The sequence below is a fragment of the Camellia sinensis genome, chromosome 13 (genome assembly GCF_055761805.1).
Source record: "Camellia sinensis isolate YWXY chromosome 13, ASM5576180v1, whole genome shotgun sequence".
In the NCBI taxonomy this organism is placed as follows: domain Eukaryota; kingdom Viridiplantae; phylum Streptophyta; class Magnoliopsida; order Ericales; family Theaceae; genus Camellia; species Camellia sinensis.
Genome location: NC_138973.1, coordinates 87,207,079 through 87,227,394, shown reverse-complemented (window position 1 = coordinate 87,227,394; position 20,316 = coordinate 87,207,079).

Here is a 20,316-nt window from a genome sequence, read left to right as displayed (position 1 = left end):
GTACGGCCGAGCTGAGATAACGTCAGACGTGACGGACCGCGTAGCGCCGAACTAATCTCTGTTAACATGGCCAACGGCCTGCCTTGCACGGTAGGAAATATTGACCGGTCAGGCAGCAACTGGCATAGCTAAGCTGCGTCTTGAACGTGTTGGACGGAGCTTGGGTCAGCGGATGCTGACCGGGCTAAAAGGTAGCCCAAGCTAGTCCGTGGGCGCGATCAAGGCCGGTATACCTTGGATCGGTCAGTCGATATAAAGTGGCTTCGTGTGACCAAGATTGAAGGTAGACCGGTTGGAGGCCGGCATGCCTCGCAACCGGATGGTCATGATGAACCGACCAATGATAGTTCGGCCGAGCTGGGCAGGCTTTCGCCTGATTCCAAGTTATAGGTCGGCGACACATAGCTCGGTTATGAGCATGTAATAGCGGCTCTCCACAAGTGACAGGCCGGTCGTGGTACTCCGGTTAAGTATGCCACCTGGGCCAATGGCGTGAAGGAGAGGACATCCGCTCCACGCACGCCTTAGTACCGTTGGGCAGTTCTGTGTGTACTGGAGGGAGGACTAAGCCTTTACACGCGTAAGGTGGTAAGAGGCGAGCACTGCCACCTGTCCAGAGAAGGACAACAGAGGTAGTGCGCGCACAATCTTGAGGCTGCATAGCCAGCCTAGAAATATGGAGGAAGAGGGACGTTGGAGGTAAGCGAATTCATCCTATCAAAAACTCTCTCTCTGATAGCCTTCTTCTTTAGCTAGTGGTTTGACTTGATCATCGGAGGGTCTTTTCGGCACACCACCGCCGGGCAGCTCACCATTTTTGTGTTGCAGAGATAGACGCCGTCACAAGAAGCTTGAAGACCAAGGAGTACGGAGAACAGAGAATATTTCGCCCCCGTACACTCGCTATTTGACTCATCGTTATGACAGACTCCGCCAATAAGTGGAAACACAAGTACTCTTTGATTCCACATCTAGGTATATTTGGTGGTATTGCGGTAGACTAGAGGAATGATGGTAGTGATATATTGAATATATCATTTTACTAGGCAGTTGAAGTGATAAAGCGTCAATCAAAGTGTAAAGATCCTACGACTTCGGCAGAGATTTCAATAAAGCTTCAAAATGTAGAAAGAAAATTGAATGAACTTAGGTTTGCATTGATGGCCCCTGGAAGGGAAGCAATCACTGCTATGTTGTCAGTGGAGGATCAGCAGCAAAGGATCACTTTCCAAAAGCTTCTTACCATGGTATTTAGTAAAGCCAGAGAAAATTTCAAATTTCTCTGGAGTGCTTCAGAGAGTCCAGCAGAAGAGGGTTGAAGAGAGAGAAGGTGGAGAGTCTAGAGAAATTCCGAAGTCCAGAGAAATTTGGTTAAAACACAGAAAATCCAGAATTTCAAATTCCGAAATCCAGAGAAATTTCCAGAATTTCTCTGGAGAGAAATTTCTCTGGTAATAGAAATTTCTCAAACGGAGTACCTACCCTAACACAGGTGATTACTAGAATTCCCTCAATCACACACAGTTGAAGTGTCAATTCAGTGCAGAGAACAATATGGTAATAGAAAGGCTATTGTGTGTTATGGTCATAGTGAGTATCTGTATTGTTCTTGGTTGTGGCTAGTATAGGCATATCAAAAAATGCACTGTGTTTGTAGCTAATAACAAGCATATTTACATGATTCACGTGTGACCTCCTGAACTTCATATAATTCGTATATCACTTTGCAACACATTTGCACCATTGTGGAACTTTTTTATGTCATGTCCTGGGAATATACTTTTGCTATGAGTCTGTTAGTTGAATCCATTGATTCAAATGTTAGAACAAAACATCAGAAACATTTGCACTGTTTGTTTTCTCATAAAATGAATTTGATGTGGTCCCACATGGAATTTCTTGTCTAGAGTTTGGTTAGGAGATTAGGATGAAAATGATGAATCAAAGAAATTTTTTTTCTGGTTTGGTCTAGAGAAAATTCAGTCCAAACCAGAGATGAACCAACCTACTTTTCTCTTAATTAGAGCACTAGAAACCAGAGAATTTCTCTGGACCAACCCAATTTTCTCTGCAGAGCACTAGTTCAATCTAGATAATTTCTCTGGACCAACCCAATTTTCTCTGAAACAGAGCACTAGTTCAACCAAGAGAAAATTTAGTCCAAATTAGAGAATTTCTCTGGACCATCTCAATTTTCTCTGAAACAGAGCACTAGTCCTTATTATTGTCCAGAGAAATTTGAAATTTTCTCTGTGATGTGTCCAAAGAAATTTAAAATTTTCTCTGTGATTTGTCCAGAGAAATTCTTTGGATCGAATTTTCTCTGGATTGATGTTAAGGGACCTTAGACATCATGAAAATATTGAGTGTTCTTTATGCTATAAAATTTTAATACCAGGGACCTTAAAAAAAATTCCCCTATAATTTATTTGAAAGATTTTATTATGAGATAGAATTTATGAGTTGATAAAATATTTATGAGATTAATAAATGATTCATAAGTGAAGATACAAGATTTATTAAATGTCCCATTTTTTTTTAGTGCTGCTATTAATACCTATCTCTTTACTTTTGTCCCCTCATTTCTTTAAACCCCCACCCAACAAAATAAATCTCCTCATTTTTTTTTCCCTTTAAACTCTCACCTTAATACCAACTGTACCCTTCATCTTTTTCACTCCCCATTCATCATCATCTTCAAAGTAACCTCTTAGCTCAAACCCTAATTCCATCAAATTCTACAATTTCCTTCAATTCAAACACACACACACACACATATATATATACACACATAGAGATATGGTTGATGTAGCAAACAAATTAACTTATTTTCAAGCAATCATAGGCCTCGAAGACCCTGATTTGTGCACCGAAATCCTCTCCACCCATGGTTGGGACCTCGAACAAGCCATCTCTAGTTTCACCTCTGCCGACAATAATCCCTCCGTCTCTTCCATTACCACCACCTCCGAGACCGGACGCCATTGTTGGCGTCAAAGTAGTAGTAGTTCGTCTTTTCGTCGGTCAGCAGCTGTTGGCTTATTTTTCCTACGAAGGAAAATATCATAAATGCGAGCGTGCCAGCAAGGATTGAAAAATCCTTACAGATTAAATTCAAGCCAATTATCAAGCGATTGTGTTGACGGTTCTTTTGCCTCAACGAAGAGGACTTCAAATTTGCCAAGTGTAGCGAAAAGAAAAAGTAAAAGAAGAAAGAGGGACGAAGAAAGATGATTGAGTGAACAATCAAAGTAATAATTACTTACCGCTACTCCTATGCTTCGAAAAGAAAGTGCATAAAATGCTTCGAAATGGAAATGCTGAAAATAAATGCTTCGAAATATAAATCTATGTTAAGCTACTCCTAAGATAAGGAAAATAACAAGAAATATTGAAATCAAGTGTCTTTGATTATGAATTCTGGATCCCTTGCAATGTAGCCATTAATGGCTATTTATAGAAGAAAAAATACAGCAATAACTACTTAGTAACTACCCATTTCTTCCATCTTCATTCTTGTCTTGCCATGTGTCCTTCCACTCATCCACTTTGTCCTCCCACTCATCCACTTTGTCCTTCATATTCTCCATTATCTCTATAACTTCTTTTAACTTCCAAATGAATAAGAGGATGCCACGTGTCCTGTAATTATATAAATAATAAATAATAATAAAAATTGCAGATTTATGGTGTTAACAGCAGCACTGAAAATCATCATCGATACTCTGAACTTAGTAGCGATGCAGATCTTCATTGAGGCTGATCTCTTTATTTTTTCTCTCTAGACTCTCTCTCATTGAGGACGGTGACGATAAGTTCGGATTTGCTAGAGAGGTTTTTACATTGGTATGGGTTTGATGAATAGGGAAGAAGAAAAAGAATAAGGAAGATGAGAGAGACACGCAATGGTAGCAAAATCATTGGAGATGGAAACAGAGGTTGCTGGCGGCAGTGGGAGTGATGGTCATCAGTGGAAATGGTGGTGTAAATGTTGGTAGGGTAGGGTTTGGAAAATTAGAGTTGGGGTTAGGGCTTGGGAAATTAGGGTTAGAATGTTAGGGATGCGGGTAAAAATGTAACACTATGCTTGGATAAAATTAGAATTAAAAAAATAAAAAAATTAAGGGTCCAAAGAAGAAAGGTAGGTGCTAATAGTAACACTTTTTTTTTTGGTCTAAGATTATGGAACTGTTTAATAATAGTCACTGTGTTTGGTTTTGAGAATTTCATAAGGCTTCGTTTGGGAAATGGGTTGATTTTTTAACTTTTTTGGCTATTTTAGCCTTAGGCTAAGAAGTCTCGTTTGAGAATGACTTTTGTTTTTTTTGGCTTTTCTACGAGAGGAAGAATGCCATAATTATGGATTGAATGTGATATTTTGTTTTATTTGACTAAAAAATTTATTTTATTTTTTATGGTTAAAATAGCCAAAAAAAGCCCCAAACTTGGCTTCCCAAACGAAGCCTAAATAGTTTTTGAATTTTTAATTCATATATTTTTTTATTTTTCTAGGAAAAAAAATTGTAAATAAATTATTTTTTTAAATTCATATAATCTAAATATACTTAAAAATATAAAATTGGTGAAGAAATCAAAAAAAAAAAAAACACTAAATACAAATATATATATATATATATATAAATAAATTAAAGACCCAAAAAAATTGAGGCTTTATTTGAGACGTGGGTTGACTTTTTATCTTTTTGCTATTAGCTTGGGGTTAAAAAGTTTTGTTTGAGATAAACTTTTTAACTTTTTTGATATTTGTGAAAAAAAAAAAAAATTACTTTTTTGATTTTTACTAAAGAAAAATAAAATTATTATGATTTAAATGTGATTTTTTTTGGCCCGTAACTAAAAAGCTTGTTTTATTTTTTTTTTAAAACTATTTTAGTCCCAATTTACCCCAATCCATCATGCCAAACCAATGCTGAAAGGAAAAGCTGATTAATTTTTCTTTTATGATTCTACTTACTTTAGAAGATGTGTTTCTCACAAATAACCTCTGCAAACTCAAATTCCATTACTTTTGAGTATATCTCTCATTTCTTCATATTTATTATTTTAAAAACAATAAGATTAGTATGTATTATTTTTATGGGGCTGACTTCTTTGCTGTCTGTGATTGGATTAAAGGGTACTGTTGGACCCGTAAAAGTCTATCGCAGATCCCGTTTCAATAATCTGAACCATTAATATGTAGAACTCCTTGAGTAATATATTCCTGTAAAAAATTACGTTGATTGGATATCAATAGCTATATGATCAAATTAGTTTTTATAAAAAAAAATAGAAGGCAAAAAAAAAAATGACTGACAGAAATCTAATCCGATGATATAGCTATTGATATCCGATTAACGTAATTTTTTACAAGCATATAGTACTCAATGAGTTTTACACATTGAATGGTTCAGATTATCGAAACATGACTCGTGATGGCCCTCACAGGCCCAACAATATTCTCTAATCTGATCCCAAACTAGAGGGAAATCCAACCCTATTTGTATTTATGTTTTTGTCAATAAGACTAGTGGATTGCCTTCTTCTTTTTCTTTTTTTCTTTTTTTCTTTTTTCCTTTTTTTTTGGTAAATTGTTGTTTATTGCCCTAATTAACATTGCCATTTGCTTTGTTAGTATTGAACCTTTATGGACTTAAAATGGTGTAATCTCTAGGAGTTTTATCGATCGGTCCCATTAATCATATTTATTTATTTATAAGTCCTGCTATTTTTTACTTATCAATATCTCAAAAACATATTGGAACAAAATAAATATTTTAAGACTTATTGATGAATTAAAAAAGTGTACATGACTTATAGATAATTAAATCCATCACATAAGACTAGAACATAATTTATTCTAATCTTCTAATACAATGCAGTGTTTTAAATCTAATTTTAAAAATAAATTTCAGAATTTTAGATTAAAGTAACATGATAAACATAATTATTTGAATTCTTCTCATGAATTATTCAACTTGTAGAAAAATATTAATAAAATACATCTTTTCTATCTCTCCGTCATTCTTTACTCTAAAATTATTCGGAAATGAGCTGTAGCTCGAATTGGTTGGCTCGAATTGGCTCGAAAGAGGGAGAGAAGAGAGGAAGAAAAGAGGAGAAAGAGACAGAGGAGAAAGAGGGAGAGAAGGGAGGAAGAAGAGAGGAGAAGAGAAAGAGGAGAAGAGCCAGCACCACCGCCGCCGCCGAGGATCGTCGCTGCTCGTCGCCGGCCGTCGCTGCTCGTCACCTCGTCGACTCTGCCTCACCTCCGCCCCCCGCCCCCTGCCTCCAGCCCCATTTGTTGGGCCCCCTCCAGTCCCTCCTCCTCCTCCCCCTCCCCCTCCCCCTTCAGTCCCTCCTCCCCCTCCCTCCTTTCTCCTCTTCTCCTTCTCTGCTTCTGATTCGAGCCAATTTCGAGCTCCACCTTTCGAGCTACGTAGCACTACCGAAAATTATTAATTTGCATCCAATAGTTAACATTCCTGCAATTTCATACTCTCAACACCAAATCCCAATTTTTCTAGTTTTTGACCTACTTTTTGAGTTTGTGGTAAAATGGAACCCCATAACTCTCAATTTTTAAAAGCTTTGGTTGTGGTTGATTCATTATTTGGAAAATATTTTTTTTAAAAACACGATGTTAAATCGTGCATTTAAAATACATGTTAAAAAAATTATATAATTTTTTATTACACACTTTTCAAGTAACACATATAATCTTTTTAAATTTTATAGAAAAATGTTTGGTATCTCAAAATTTTGTAGCTCAAATGGCTTAAATCTGTCAAAACGACGTCGTTTTACACTCAAAATCTGCCAAAACGACGTCGTTTTAAGTGATTTGAGTCACAAAATTTTGAGCTACCTAGTATTGTTGAATTTTGTAACATGTGCACTAAAGACAAATTAATATTTTTAAAAAAAAAAGTGATAAAAAAATAATAATGATATACAAACAAAATTTATATACAAAATCATGTGTCTTATCATTGAATAATGCTATTTTCACACACTATTTATTCTCTGTGCATATCATCTTTCAAGACACACAAATTAATGAAATTAAAAATATTTTATTTCTCTCAATCTACACATAATTGTTCTAATTATTCCCTACACAAAATAATAGTACACACTGAACAATAAAAAATAAGGCTGGGCACAGGGTTATTCGAACCATCAACTGGCTCAACTCGAACCAATCCGCATTTAAATGGACGGTTTTGCAGACACAATGCGGGCGGATGCGGTTTGAAATATGACATTATTGTGGGTGCGAACGGGTAGTGGATTTTACCCGCACCTGCAAGAACCTGCTTTCACTTAGACTTTTTTTTTAAAATAAAAACTTGGATTATTGATTTCATTCATCCTATCTTAGATGGAGTTTGCGAGTTTGCAAATGTTTTTATTTTATTTAATGGATTTGAATTGGATGAAGTTTGACAACAATTTATTATTATTTTATTATTGCATTTTAGATGAATGTAAAAGTTAATGAAGAATTATTTTTAGATAAGTTTAGAATTTTGAATGATTTTACTTTAATTATATTGTTAGATAGTGTACGGGGAGGAAATAATTCTCCTCGTATAATCCTGTTGACCAAGTCCACGCTCCTCCGTACGACGTCGCTTTGTCACCTGAAAACACAAACGTGAGCTAGCCGGCGGGTGTGTGCCGGAAACCTCTCCGATGCCTAAGTCAGAAAACTTGACAAATAGACAAAGCTCTAAGTTCTCAGAAAGATTGTGTTCAATTACCTCCTCCAAGGTGATGCTTGTGAGCTTTTATAAGTTTCATATGGCACAATCCTAGTAGGACTTGTATTTCTCCATGCAGAGTCCTCCTAGGATTCAAACTCCTAAGGATAATGCTTATCCTTTTACACCCTCCCCCACTGCTCAAACCAAGTGGGATGGTTTTCTTTACGGCCGAACTTCCTTTTGACCGAAGTAAACTTGGCTATACCGAGCCACAGAAGGCCGAACTATCCTTAGCTCGGTCTTCTCCTCCAACTCTTTACTTCGGCTGCCCTGTTCGACCTTGATGCGCTCAGATCAAACTTCCAAGTAACAAGTTCGGACCGACCTAACCAATATAAGTCACGACCGGACTAATTCCGACTCCGGCCTTCTTAGAACATACTGCGACCGGACTAACTCTGAGACCGGCCTAACTGTGAATTGCTTCCGGACCGGAGTAATTTTGCCCTTCTGGGCCGGAGTATTCTGTATGGCCTTTTTACCTAGTCCACTGCGTTTTGGGCCTCAAAACCAAACCCGAAGTTCGGCCCAATTTTCCCAAAAATTACCCTCTCAATTGCCCCTTAATTCCATCTGTGCAACATGATTGGGATTACCAGCCTTCTGGCCGAACTAGAGTTTGTCATGCTTTTTCAGTCGAGCTAAAAAAAAACCCTTTAGCCTTTCCAGCCGAGCTAAAAACCCTTTAGCCTTTCCAGCCGAGCTAAGTTTACCTCGGGTATCACTATGACCGGCCAAAACGTCTCTTCAATCACAGCGACTGTAACGCTTCCAATTCCAGTGACACGTGGCTAGCTCTGATAAGCTGTGGCCAACTGTCACGCCGTCCTTCAGAATTTTTGTACTGTTCCCGCTCCTTTTTGCCGCCTTTTTCTCTCTCCCCTTTACACAAAACAGCCCTTTCGATTCTGGAATCATTTACTCTGTTGTTTTCATCTTCTTCTCTCTCTGTGCCTCTGCTTCTCCAGCCTCTGAGCCTCCTGAATCTGTGTTCTTCGTTGGTTCCGTTGCTCCTGTCCTCTGCTTCATCTTTTCCTGGTAAGCAATCCTTTTTCCTTTCCTTTGTTTTGCTTTCATATTTCGTTTTCCATGCTCTGCTTGCATTTGCAAAACATTTTTCTTCTATCTCTAATTTGCTTTAGTACTTTCTATGAAGAAACCAGTAGAACTTGTATGTGTATGTCATATACCCTATGAGAAAAAATTTCGATTTTGATCCAGAATCACGTCCCGACCGAACTTGGATACTATTTGTGTCATGTATGTGAATAGATTCAGAACATAACCGGACTAGAACTTGTAGGAATATCAGTAGTTTCCTCTGAACCACTCTAGCCAAGATAAGATTTACCGAACAAGCTTGCACATACCGAACTAGGTACTTCGGTCTCCAACCGAGCTAAGACCTTGGGGCCAAGCCGGCTTTCTTAGTTCTGAAACCGAACTCAGAAAGCCGCCCCTAGGGCTCAGCCGGAGTAACTTTCCTCACATCGCAACCGATTTAGGCCTTGGGACTAAACCAGCTTTCTTAGATTTTTGGACCGAACTTAGAAAGCTGGCCCTAGACGTTAAACCGGTCTAAACTGCTCGAAACCGAGCTAAGAAACCTTCTGATGAGCCGAGGTAGAACCAACCCCTTTGAACCGAAGTAGGATTTGTATATCTTGCTTATAATTTGCAGCGCGGTCCAACGATCTGTGCTTAACCCCTTTGTTTTCTACTTTGCAGACTTAGGTTGCCCAGGCACTCCCGCGTGTGCTCAACCGAGCTACTGAGCCTAGTTTTGGTACCGAAATAATTTATTCATAAATTATACAATAAATGGGTAAGTATAGATATTTAGTCGAAACCCCTGGTGGCCTGGCCGAATTTAGGCAAGATTACCAGATTCCTGATGATGTCCATCTGGCGTTGGCCAAAAAAGATGCTACCCCCTGGAACAATGAAGGCTTTGTGCCTTTTACTCTTCAATCCATAATAGAGACCGGACTACGGTTTCCTGTCCAACCTCTAATCTGCGAATTTCTTAGACAGACTAGGTTATGCCCCACCCAACTATCCACCAATACGTACCGTATTATCATGGGGATAGCCGCATTAAACCACCAAACCGGACTGAATCTTGGTCTAGCCGAGATCTTTCATCAATACTCTATCGGCTCAAAGAATGCTGGGTGGGTCTACTACCTTAGAATTCGCCGCCGCCGAGAGAAGATAATCAAGCACACTCCGGACAAAGATCTCAACGATGACGATTTCTTTTGGGTCTCTGGGAACTTTGAGGATTTTCAAGCTCAAATTCCTGGCCGACCTATTAATTGGAAAATGGGGGAGCCTGGTAATTTTACTTCGGTCTTCTGCTTTGCAAGTTATCTCGGTTGTTTAGTCTGTTGGCCGAACTAACACTTCTCTCTTTTTTGCAGATTTTGCCCATCTCCATTCCCTGTATAGCTATCCTAACCTTGGAGTCTTGCGAGCCGCTTTTCGGGTTAAAGAAAGGGATTGGGCCAAGCTTCTAAATTTCGAACCGACCTACCGTTACAGCGGTCGACGAAAAGCAAAGGTGACTGACTTCCTTCTTGAAGAGGCACCGGAACCGGACCCAACTCTGCCCGAGATAAGACTTGTCCCTTTATCCGCAGAAGAAGAGATGGCGAAAAGGAGTAGGGTCAGGGCCCTTCTAACCGAAACAGCTAGGCCCGAAGTGGCGCCTCCCAGCCAACCGCAACCTGCTGTTGTCGCCCTTCCTTCCCAACAGCCATCCTCTTCCCGCCGAACCAAACGTGCCCGAACTTCCGAACCCGAACGGGTTCTGATTGATGAAGAAACTCCTATTCAGCCGAGCTTACCACCGAGCCCCCAACCGGAGTCCTCCGACCGAACTATCGGCTGCTGGGCACCGAGACTAACCTTCAACGACCGAGTCATTCTAGACACAGACTCGGTCGTGGCTGAGAAAGACCACCTGTTGGCCATCAACCTGGCCAAGAGCGTGTGTCTGCCCAAAGATATGGAACACCACCAGAAACAGTTAACCACCGAGCTGAAGTCCATCCGGTCAGCCACTAAATCAATGATTCTGGTAAGTAACTTCGGTCGCATTTCTGTTTTGCTACTCAACTTTTTCTTCGGCTAAATTGAGGTTGTTGCTTTTTCAGGCCATCCAGAAAAACCAAATTACCCACAGGAAAGTATTGGAGCTGAGGAAAGTGACTAGGCAAGCAGCGGCCGAGGCAGAGGCGAAATCGGCCGAACTAGAAGAAGCTCGCAAGGAACTGGCCGAACTCCGGGGTGAGGTCGGCCGACTGACCGGAATGGTTAGTTCGGCCGAAGCTGAAAAACAAAAGACTGCCATAGTTCTGAAGGACAAGTACTTGCGCGAGTTGCTAAAACTTGAACGAAAGAAGGATGCCGAAATAAAGGAGAAGGTAAAAGAGGCTGACAAGCAGGGTTTCAAGAGGGCAGAGGATGCTTACGCCCTACAATGCAATGCTGCCAAGGATCTCTTCTTTAAGTGCGGCTGGAGGGGAGCCATTGAGAAGCTCGGTCATGATCCTCAGACCGAGGTTTTCAACCCTCCAGCCTACTTCATACCGAACTCCTTGATGGAATATGCCACGGCCATGCAACAGCAGTTCCTTGAGGGCTCAGATGATGAAGATTCTGATGAAAACTCTGCCCCTGAGGATACTTCGGTTGTGAATGCAGATCAGGTAGTTCGGTCGGAGCCCATGGTGGAAGATCTAACTCTTGATCAACCAGGTGAAGCCGTGGCTCCAGCCGAACCCGTTCTTCCTTCTGAAAGTGTTGCAGTGCCCGAAACCGGTCTTCGGGTTGACGCTGATGCTGCTTTCGACGCCGAAATAGATGAACTTTTCTCTTAATTTTGTAATCTTTTCTTTGTAACCGAACTAAGCAGCCTTGTAATGACTTCTTTTTGAATGAAAATTTTACTTCTCTTATTCCGGTTATTGTGTGTATGCTTGCATTTGTAATGTCTTCTATTACTCCATGTGTTATTTCGGTTTTTGGTTGGTTAAACTATACTTACCAGCCAACCACTCCTTAGCCGATATAATTACTTCGGCTGAGGAGTACAGTGTTGGTTCATTTCAGCCAACCACTCTTCAGCCATACACTTACTTCGGCTGAAGAGCAACAAGTGTTGGTTTAATCCAGCCAACCACTCTTCAGCCATACACTTACTTCGGCTGAAGAGTAACAAGTGTTGGTTTAATCCAGCCAACCACTCTTCAGCCATTCACATACTTCGGCTGAAGAGTAACAAGTGTTGGTTTAATCCAGCCAACCACTCTTCAGCCATACACTTACTTCGGCTGAAGAGTAACAAGTGTTGGTTTATTCCAGCCAACCACTCCTTAGTCATGTACTTACTTCGGCTAAGGAGTACAAAGTGTTGGTGTATTCCAGCCAACCACTCTTCAGCCATACACTTACTTCGGCTGAAGAGTAACAAGTGTTGGTTTAATCCAGCCAACCACTCTTCAGCCATTCACGTACTTCGGCTGAAGAGTAACAAGTGTTGGTTTAATCCAGCCAACCACTCTTCAGCCATACACTTACTTCGGCTGAAGAGTAACAAGTGTTGGTTTATTCCAGCCTTAGTCATGTACTTACTTCGGCTAAGGAGTACAAAGTGTTGGTTTATTCCAGCCAACCGCTCCTTAGTCATGTACTTACTTCGGCTAAGGAGTACAAAGTGTTGGTGTATTCCAGCCAACCACTCTTCAGCCATACACTTACTTCGGCTGAAGAGTAACAAGTGTTGGTTTAATCCAGCCAACCACTCTTCAGCCATACACTTACTTCGGCTGAAGAGCAACAAGTGTTGGTTTATTCCAGCCAACCACTCCTTAGTCATGCACTTACTTCGGCTAAGGAGTACAAAGTGTTGGTTTATTCCAGCCAACCACTCCTTAGTCATGTACTTACTTCGGCTAAGGAGTACAGAGTGTTGGTGTATTCCAGCCAACCACTCTTCAGCCATACACTTACTTCGGCTGAAGAGTAACAAGTGTTGGTTTAATCCAGCCAACCACTCTTCAGCCATACACTTACTTCGGCTGAAGAGCAACAAGTGTTGGTTTATTCCAGCCAACCACTCCTTAGTCATGCACTTACTTCGGCTAAGGAGTACAAAGTGTTGGTTTATTCCAGCCAACCAATGAAGTTAGTTTTTCCAGCTAACTTAAAGTATTTGGTTATTCCGACCAAACGTCCTGCAGCCTGGATCCTTATCCAGGGCTCAGGAAGGGTGTTGGTTTATTCCAGCCAACCCCTAAGTTAGTTTTTCCGGCTAACTTAGAATGAAAGTGCTTTAATCTTTACTAATGCTAACTTTTACGAGGAACAACTTGTGATAAAAAGAATTTCTCGCTTTATTGAAGGAAGAGGAAATTACATATGCTTGAAAAAGAAAAAGCTAAAAGTAAAATAACTTGAGATTGGCCGTGTTCCATGGCCTAGGGATTGTCTTGCCATCCTTGTCTTCTAGGTGGTATGCCCCTTTGCCTGCTAATCCAACCACCTTATAAGGACCTTCCCAATTTGGGCCTAACTTGCCGTCTCCTGGGATTAGGGTGTTTCCCATTACTTTGCGTAGTACCCAATCCCCAATCTTGAATTGTCTTGGATGTACCTTTTTGCTGTATTTTCTGATTAACTCTCGTTGGTAGGCGGCGATGTGAACCATTGCTTTTTCTCTTCTTTCTTCTACAAGGTCGAGTTCTAAGGCTATGGCTTCTCCATTTAAGTCTGGATCAAAATTTTCGCTTCGAATTGTGGGGAGGCCAACTTCTAGTGGGATCACTGCTTCCATTCCATATGCTAAGGAGAATGGTGTTTCTCCTGTTGATCGCCGAGGTGTGGTGCGGTAGGCCCATAAAACATGAGGAAGTTCATCTGCCCATTTGCCTTTTGCCTTCTCTAGCCTTTTCTTTAGTCCATCCAAGACGACTTTATTTGATGCTTCTGCTTGCCCATTTGCTTGGGGATATGCCGGTGTGGAATTGTAGAACTCTATCTTGTACTCTTCACAAAAGCTTCTAAAGATCCTGCCGTCGAACTGAGTTCCATTGTCTGAGATCAGTGCTTTTGGTATGCCAAACCGAGTGATAATATTCTGCCAAACAAACTTCTTCACATCCTTCTCTTTGATTGACGCCAATGCTTCTGCTTCCACCCATTTTGTGAAGTAGTCTGTTGCTGCGAGAAAGAATTTTCTGCCTCCGGGTGCTGTTGGAAGTGGTCCTACTATGTCTAAGCCCCACATTGCGAAAGGCCATGGGCTAGTTAAAGGTAGGAGTTCTCTTGCTGGTTGATGTATTTGGTGCGCGAATTTCTGGCATTTTTCACACTTCTTCACATATTTTTCTGAGTCTGCTTGCATATATGGCCACCAATATCCTTGCGAAATAGCCCTGTAGGCGAGCGACCTTCCCCCTTGATGACTTCCACATACCCCTTCATGTATTTCGAATAGGAAGGCTTCAACTTTGCTGGGATGAACGCACTTGAGGTAAGGCCTAGAGAATGACTTCTTGTATAATGCCAAAGATGGAGATAGCCAAAATCGCTGCGACTTTGCCCTTATTTTGTTGGCTTCTTTTTTCTCTGCTGGTAGGATGCCGTCTTTTAGGAACAGGATGATGGGATCCATCCATGAAGGGCCTAATTCAGTGCAATATACTTCTTCTACTTCGGGGTCTTCTATACTTGGTCTTGGTAAGAAGTCGATGAGTAATGGATGAGGGATCGATGTATCTGCCATTGAGGCCAGGCCTGCTAGCTCGTCCGCTCGGCTGTTTTCCTCCCTGCCAATTTGTTTTATCCTTACCACATCAAACTTCTTGATCTCTGTTCTGACTAACTCTTGGTACTTGGCCATTCTGTCGTCCTTTGCTTCGTATTCGCCCGAAATTTGGTTTACCACCAGCAGAGAGTCACTGTATACCATTAGTTCGGCTGCTTTCATGAAGTGTGCTGACTTGAGTCCTGCGATAAGCGCCTCATACTCTGCTTCATTGTTGGATGCTGGGAAGCCAAGGTTGATTGCTTGCTCTATAACCAGGCCGTCTGGAGAGATGAGGACTATGCCAAGCCCTGCACCATGTCGGTTGGATGCTCCATCCACAAAGAGCTTCCACATCTCTCCAACAAATAGTTTCCAGCATGTGGAAGGGTCAGACGATGCCGTGGGGTCAAGGATGGTGTTTTCTTCAAAGTCCATATTGGCTGTCTGCCCTTCGTCCTCTGTTTGAACTGCGGGTGAGCCTTCGCTTGGCTCCTCCTTGTCGTCCTTAATGTGGTCTGCCTTTGTGCTTGATGGACTACTTTCCACTAGGGGTTGCGCTATTCCGGCGTCAACTTCCGTCCTTAGTTCGGTTGATGGACTATCTTTTACTAGGGGTTGTGCTATTCCGGCGTCAACTTCCGTCCCTAGTTCGGTTGAGTCAGTCAGGTCGACTGGGCAGATATGATGACTTCCAGGAGTAAACTCTGCGACGAAGTCTGCCAAAGATTGAGCTTTTATTGCGGTCTTCGGTTGGAACTTGATATCGAATTGTCCCAACTCTACTGCCCATTTCAAAATTCGCCCACTGAAGTTCGCCCTTTCAAACAGAGCTTTTAAGGGAAAGGCCGTGAGGACGACTATGGTGTGGGCATGAAAGTAGTGCGCCAATTTCCTGGATGCCATCATTAATGCTAATGCTAGTTTCTCCAATGGTAAGTACCTTGTTTCGGCTCCCAATAATGTCTTGCTGACATAAAAGATGGGCAAGTGTTGTATTCCTTCTGCGCGAACCAACACTGCGCTGACTGCGTGTTGAGAGACTGCTAGGTACAAAAAGAGTTCTTCACCAGGTACTGGAGTAACAAGAAGTGGTGGGGAAGACATGTATTCCTTTAAGCTTTCCAGAGCTCGGTCGCATTCTTCATCCCACTCAAACTTGGCCTTTAAAGCTTGGAAGAACGGTCGTAGTCTGTCCGACGATCTGCTTATGAACCGGTTGAGTGCAGCCGCCATACCAGTAAGATGCTGCACTTCTTTGACTGAGTTTGGTCTCTCCAACTCCTGGATCGCTTTGATCTGAGAGGGGTCGGCTTCTATACCTCGGTTGGTCACCAGGAAGCCCAAGAATTTGCCAGATCCAACTCCGAATGCGCATTTGGACGCATTGAGGCGTAGCTTGTGTTTCTTCAGGATCTGGAACATCTCACCTAAGTCTTTCAGATGGTCATTCTCATCCTTGCTTTTGACCACCATGTCGTCGATGTACGCCTCCATTGTTCTGCCTAACAATGGTTCAAACATCTTGGTGACCATCCTTTGGAATGTCGCCCCTGCGTTCTTTAGGCCAAAGGGCATGACCTTGTAGCAATATAACCCCCTTGGTGTTGTGAAGGAAGTGACCTCTTGGTCTGGTTCGTGCATGGCGATCTGGTGGTAGCCTCTGTATGCATCCAAAAAGCTAAGTCGGTTATGTCCTGCCGTTAAGTCCACCAGTTGATCTATCCTTGGTAGAGGGAAGCTATCTTTTGGGCACGCCTTGTTGACTGTTTTGTAGTCGACGCAGACGCGCCATTTACCATTCTTTTTTGGCACTACGACGGTGTTGGAGATCCATTTTGGGTAGTGCACTTCCCTTATCGCTCCTGCCTCCAACAGGTTGCCTACCTCTTCTGCCACTATTTCGGCGTGGTGGAGCGCCGATCTGCGTGTGCGTTGAATGACTGGTCTGGCGGATGGGTGGACATTGAGTTGGTGACTGATGAAGTTTGGATCAATGCCTGGCATGTCGTACGGTGTCCAGGCAAACACTTCGATATTAGAGGTCAAGAATTCCATGACCTCTAATCTCTCAGTGCTGGACAATGATGAGCCAAGCAAGAAGAACTTATCCGGGTTCTTCTCATCTATTTTTACCTCCACCAAGTCTTCCACCGCTTTCTGATCAGCCTCTTTGCCGACGTCCGCGAAAAGTTCATTACTCTCTGGTTCTTCCACCGAATGAACGTATCCTTTGGCAGCTCGGCTTCCATTTGCTGTGGCGAAGCACTGTTTTGACATGATCTGATCGCCATAGACTTCTTCAATTATACCGGCGTCATTGGGGAACCGCATTACCTGATGATATGATGACGCTACTGAACGCATGGCATGCAGCCATGTTCTGCCCAGGATGATGTTGTAGGTGGAGGGGACCTTCAATACCCAGAACTCCACCTGTTTTGATACACTTCCTGCTCTGACTGGAAGGATTATTTTGCCGACAGGCCACTCAGGCATGGAGTTGAATCCAATCAGGGGAGAAACTGCGGGTGCCAAGTCTTTGTCTTGCAGCTTTAGTTGTTTGAATGTGTCGTAATACATGATCTCACATGAACTACCCTGGTCAATCAGAATCCGCTTGACGTCAAAATCCTTGACTCGGAGAGTGACAACCAGGGCATCATTATGGGGGCAGTAAATTCGTTCTAAGTCCTTATCTGAAAAGGTCATGACGTTTGTTGCCTCTGTCCTCCCCTTCTTGATGGCAGGTTGGGCACTCAATATTTCCCTAAAGTGCTCAGCCTTCTTGATTGAACCTCTAAGCTCGCATACGCGCTCAGGTTCAAAAATTCCATGAATTACATTGATAATGCCTTGTGGTGGTGCGTCGTTTGGCATTCTGTTGGGTTGGTCATGATCTTGGGAGGCAGGTTGCGCTCCTCCTTCAATGTATTCGTCCAAGTGGCCTGCTGCCACCAATTCTTCTAAATGCTGTCTTAGGGGCGTGCAATTCTCAGTTCGGTGCCCCTTTTCTTTGTGGAAGGTGCACCGTGATCTGTCGTCGTAATTCTTCTGAGCTTCTCCAAGCTTGGCTGGCCACTTGACAAAAGGCTTGTCTTTGATTTCGCTCAGAATCCGATATATTGGTTTTTTGAATACCGTTGTTATGGCAGTGCGGATTCTTAACCATCTTTTGTCTGGGTCTTCTCCGTTATCTCGTCTGCCACGTCCATTTTTGTTACTTCGGTCCACCGTATTAACCTTTGCTGAGGTTTTCTTTTCTGGTACCGTGGTCGCACTTGTTTTGGCTTTGGAACGTGCGCCATCTTCTTCTACCCTGATGTGCTGATGCACTCTCTCCATCAGGGCTTCCATGGTGAGGGGTGGCGTCATGGTAATTGAATCCCTTAGTCGGTTCCCTACTGGTAGGCCTCTTTTATATTGCGCAATGGCTAGATTGGTGGGGCAGTCTCCAATCTGGTTGAATGTCTCCCAGTAGCGACTGTTGTAAGATCTGAGGGTTTCTTTCTCACCCATGTCGATGGAGAGTAGCTGGTCTATCTCCACCGGTGTTTTAGTATTTGTCCGAAACCTTGTTACGAATGCTTCTGCCAATTGGGCCCAGGAGGCTATGCTACCTTCTGGGAGCTTTTCGAACCAAGTCAAGCCCAGGTCGCCCAGACTTGATGGGAAAAGTATGCACATTAAGGCCTCGTTTCGCCTGTACACGGCCATGACTTGGCGAAAGTGGCTCAAGTGTGAATACGGGTCCGTCTTCCCTTCATATGTATTGAACTTCGGCTGAAGGAAGCCTGATGGTAGGGGAGCGTTTTCGATCGCTGGGACAAACGGCGAAGTCTGTAGTCTTGCCAATGCTTTGTCCGCTGGTTCGTAGGCCGGTCGCGGTATTGGCATTCCAACCTCGACGCTTCCATGCGTTCGAGGAGCCAACCGTTGTAGGGCCGAAATTCGGTGTGGATCCCTTGCCCTGGCATCCTCCTTGCATCGTGCTTTTTCTTCTAGCACGGTTCGTAAGTCGGATGACCTGGGTAGCTCGGTTTGTCTGGATCTGGTTTGGTGTGAATGTGAAGGCCAATACGTACTTCCTTCAGTATATGATCTTTCGGATCTCGTCCTCTCAGACCTGGAGTGACGAGTTCTTGAAGATAAGGAGTGAGTGTCGCCTGTCCTGAGGCTTCTGCTCTCTCCTTGGGAGGGCGTAGTATTCCTACTACGATTCTCTGAGTGGCGAGGGGGCGTTTTATGCTTGCGCCCCTCTCCTGTCGCCACATCTTTATTCTTCATCTGGCGTTTCAAGGCCTCCATGTCCGCCGCCATCCTTCGAATTAGTTCATCTTGTTCCTTCACGCGATCTTCCAGGGCTTGAGGATCAATCCTCCTCCTTTGTCTGTCAGGACTCTGAGAGTGACGAGGGCTGCTATTCCGCCTTCCCCTGCCACTCCTCCTGGAGTTATGTTGTTGGAGTTCCAACTCCGCCATGGGAGGGACGGAAGGTAATCCTTCTCGCCTTGCGCCCCCCTCTGGAGTTAGTCCGTCGACGGCGGACTGCGGTAGTTCTTCAATGTGTGCCATTGACTTGAGAAAAAAGGAGAAGCTTAGTCAAGAGGTTTTGTTCTTGTCTGTTCTTCCCACAGACGGCGCCAATTGTACGGGGAGGAAATAATTCTCCTCGTATAATCCTGTTGACCAAGTCCACGCTCCTCCGTACGACGTCGCTTTGTCACCTGAAAACACAAACGTGAGCTAGCCGGCGGGTGTGTGCCGGAAACCTCTCCGATGCCTAAGTCAGAAAACTTGACAAATAGACAAAGCTCTAAGTTCTCAGAAAGATTGTGTTCAATTACCTCCTCCAAGGTGATGCTTGTGAGCTTTTATAAGTTTCATATGGCACAATCCTAGTAGGACTTGTATTTCTCCATGCAGAGTCCTCATAGGATTCAAACTCCTAAGGATAATGCTTATCCTTTTACACCCTCCCCCACTGCTCAAACCAAGTGGGATGGTTTTCTTTACGGCCGAACTTCCTTTTGACCGAAGTAAACTTGGCTATACCGAGCCACAGAAGGCCGAACTATCCTTAGCTCGGTCTTCTCCTCCAACTCTTTACTCCGGCTGCCCTGTTCGACCTTGATGCGCTCAGATCAAACTTCCAAGTAACAAGTTCGGACCGACCTAACCAATATAAGTCACGACCGGACTAATTCCGACTCCGGCCTTCTTAGAACATACTGCGACCGGACTAACTCTGAGACCGGCCTAACTGTGAATTGCCTCCGGACCGGAGTAATTTTGCCCTTCTGGGCCGGAGTATTCTGTATGGCCTTTTTACCTAGTCCACTGCGTTTTGGGCCTCAAAACCAAACCCGAAGTTCGGCCCAATTTTCCCAAAAATTACCCTCTCAGATAGTTAATGATTTTAATGATTTAGTTTAAGATTTTGAAAGATGTGTTTGTGTTAGTTTATGATATTAGTTAAACGTTTAGGATTTTGAATAATTTATTTGTATTAATAATTGATTTTGTTGTGTTTTTAACGCTTCAACCTTATTTTCCAGCGAAGGCGTTCAAGGCTTTAACATATACACATCCAACTATCAAACATGTGGATTTGTGATTGTTTCAATTTTTGGTTGAACAAATCCTTTGGCCAGACCAATTATCATTGGCTCAACAACTCCCAAATCCATGGCCAGGCATACACATAACATACAAATATATATATACACACACAAA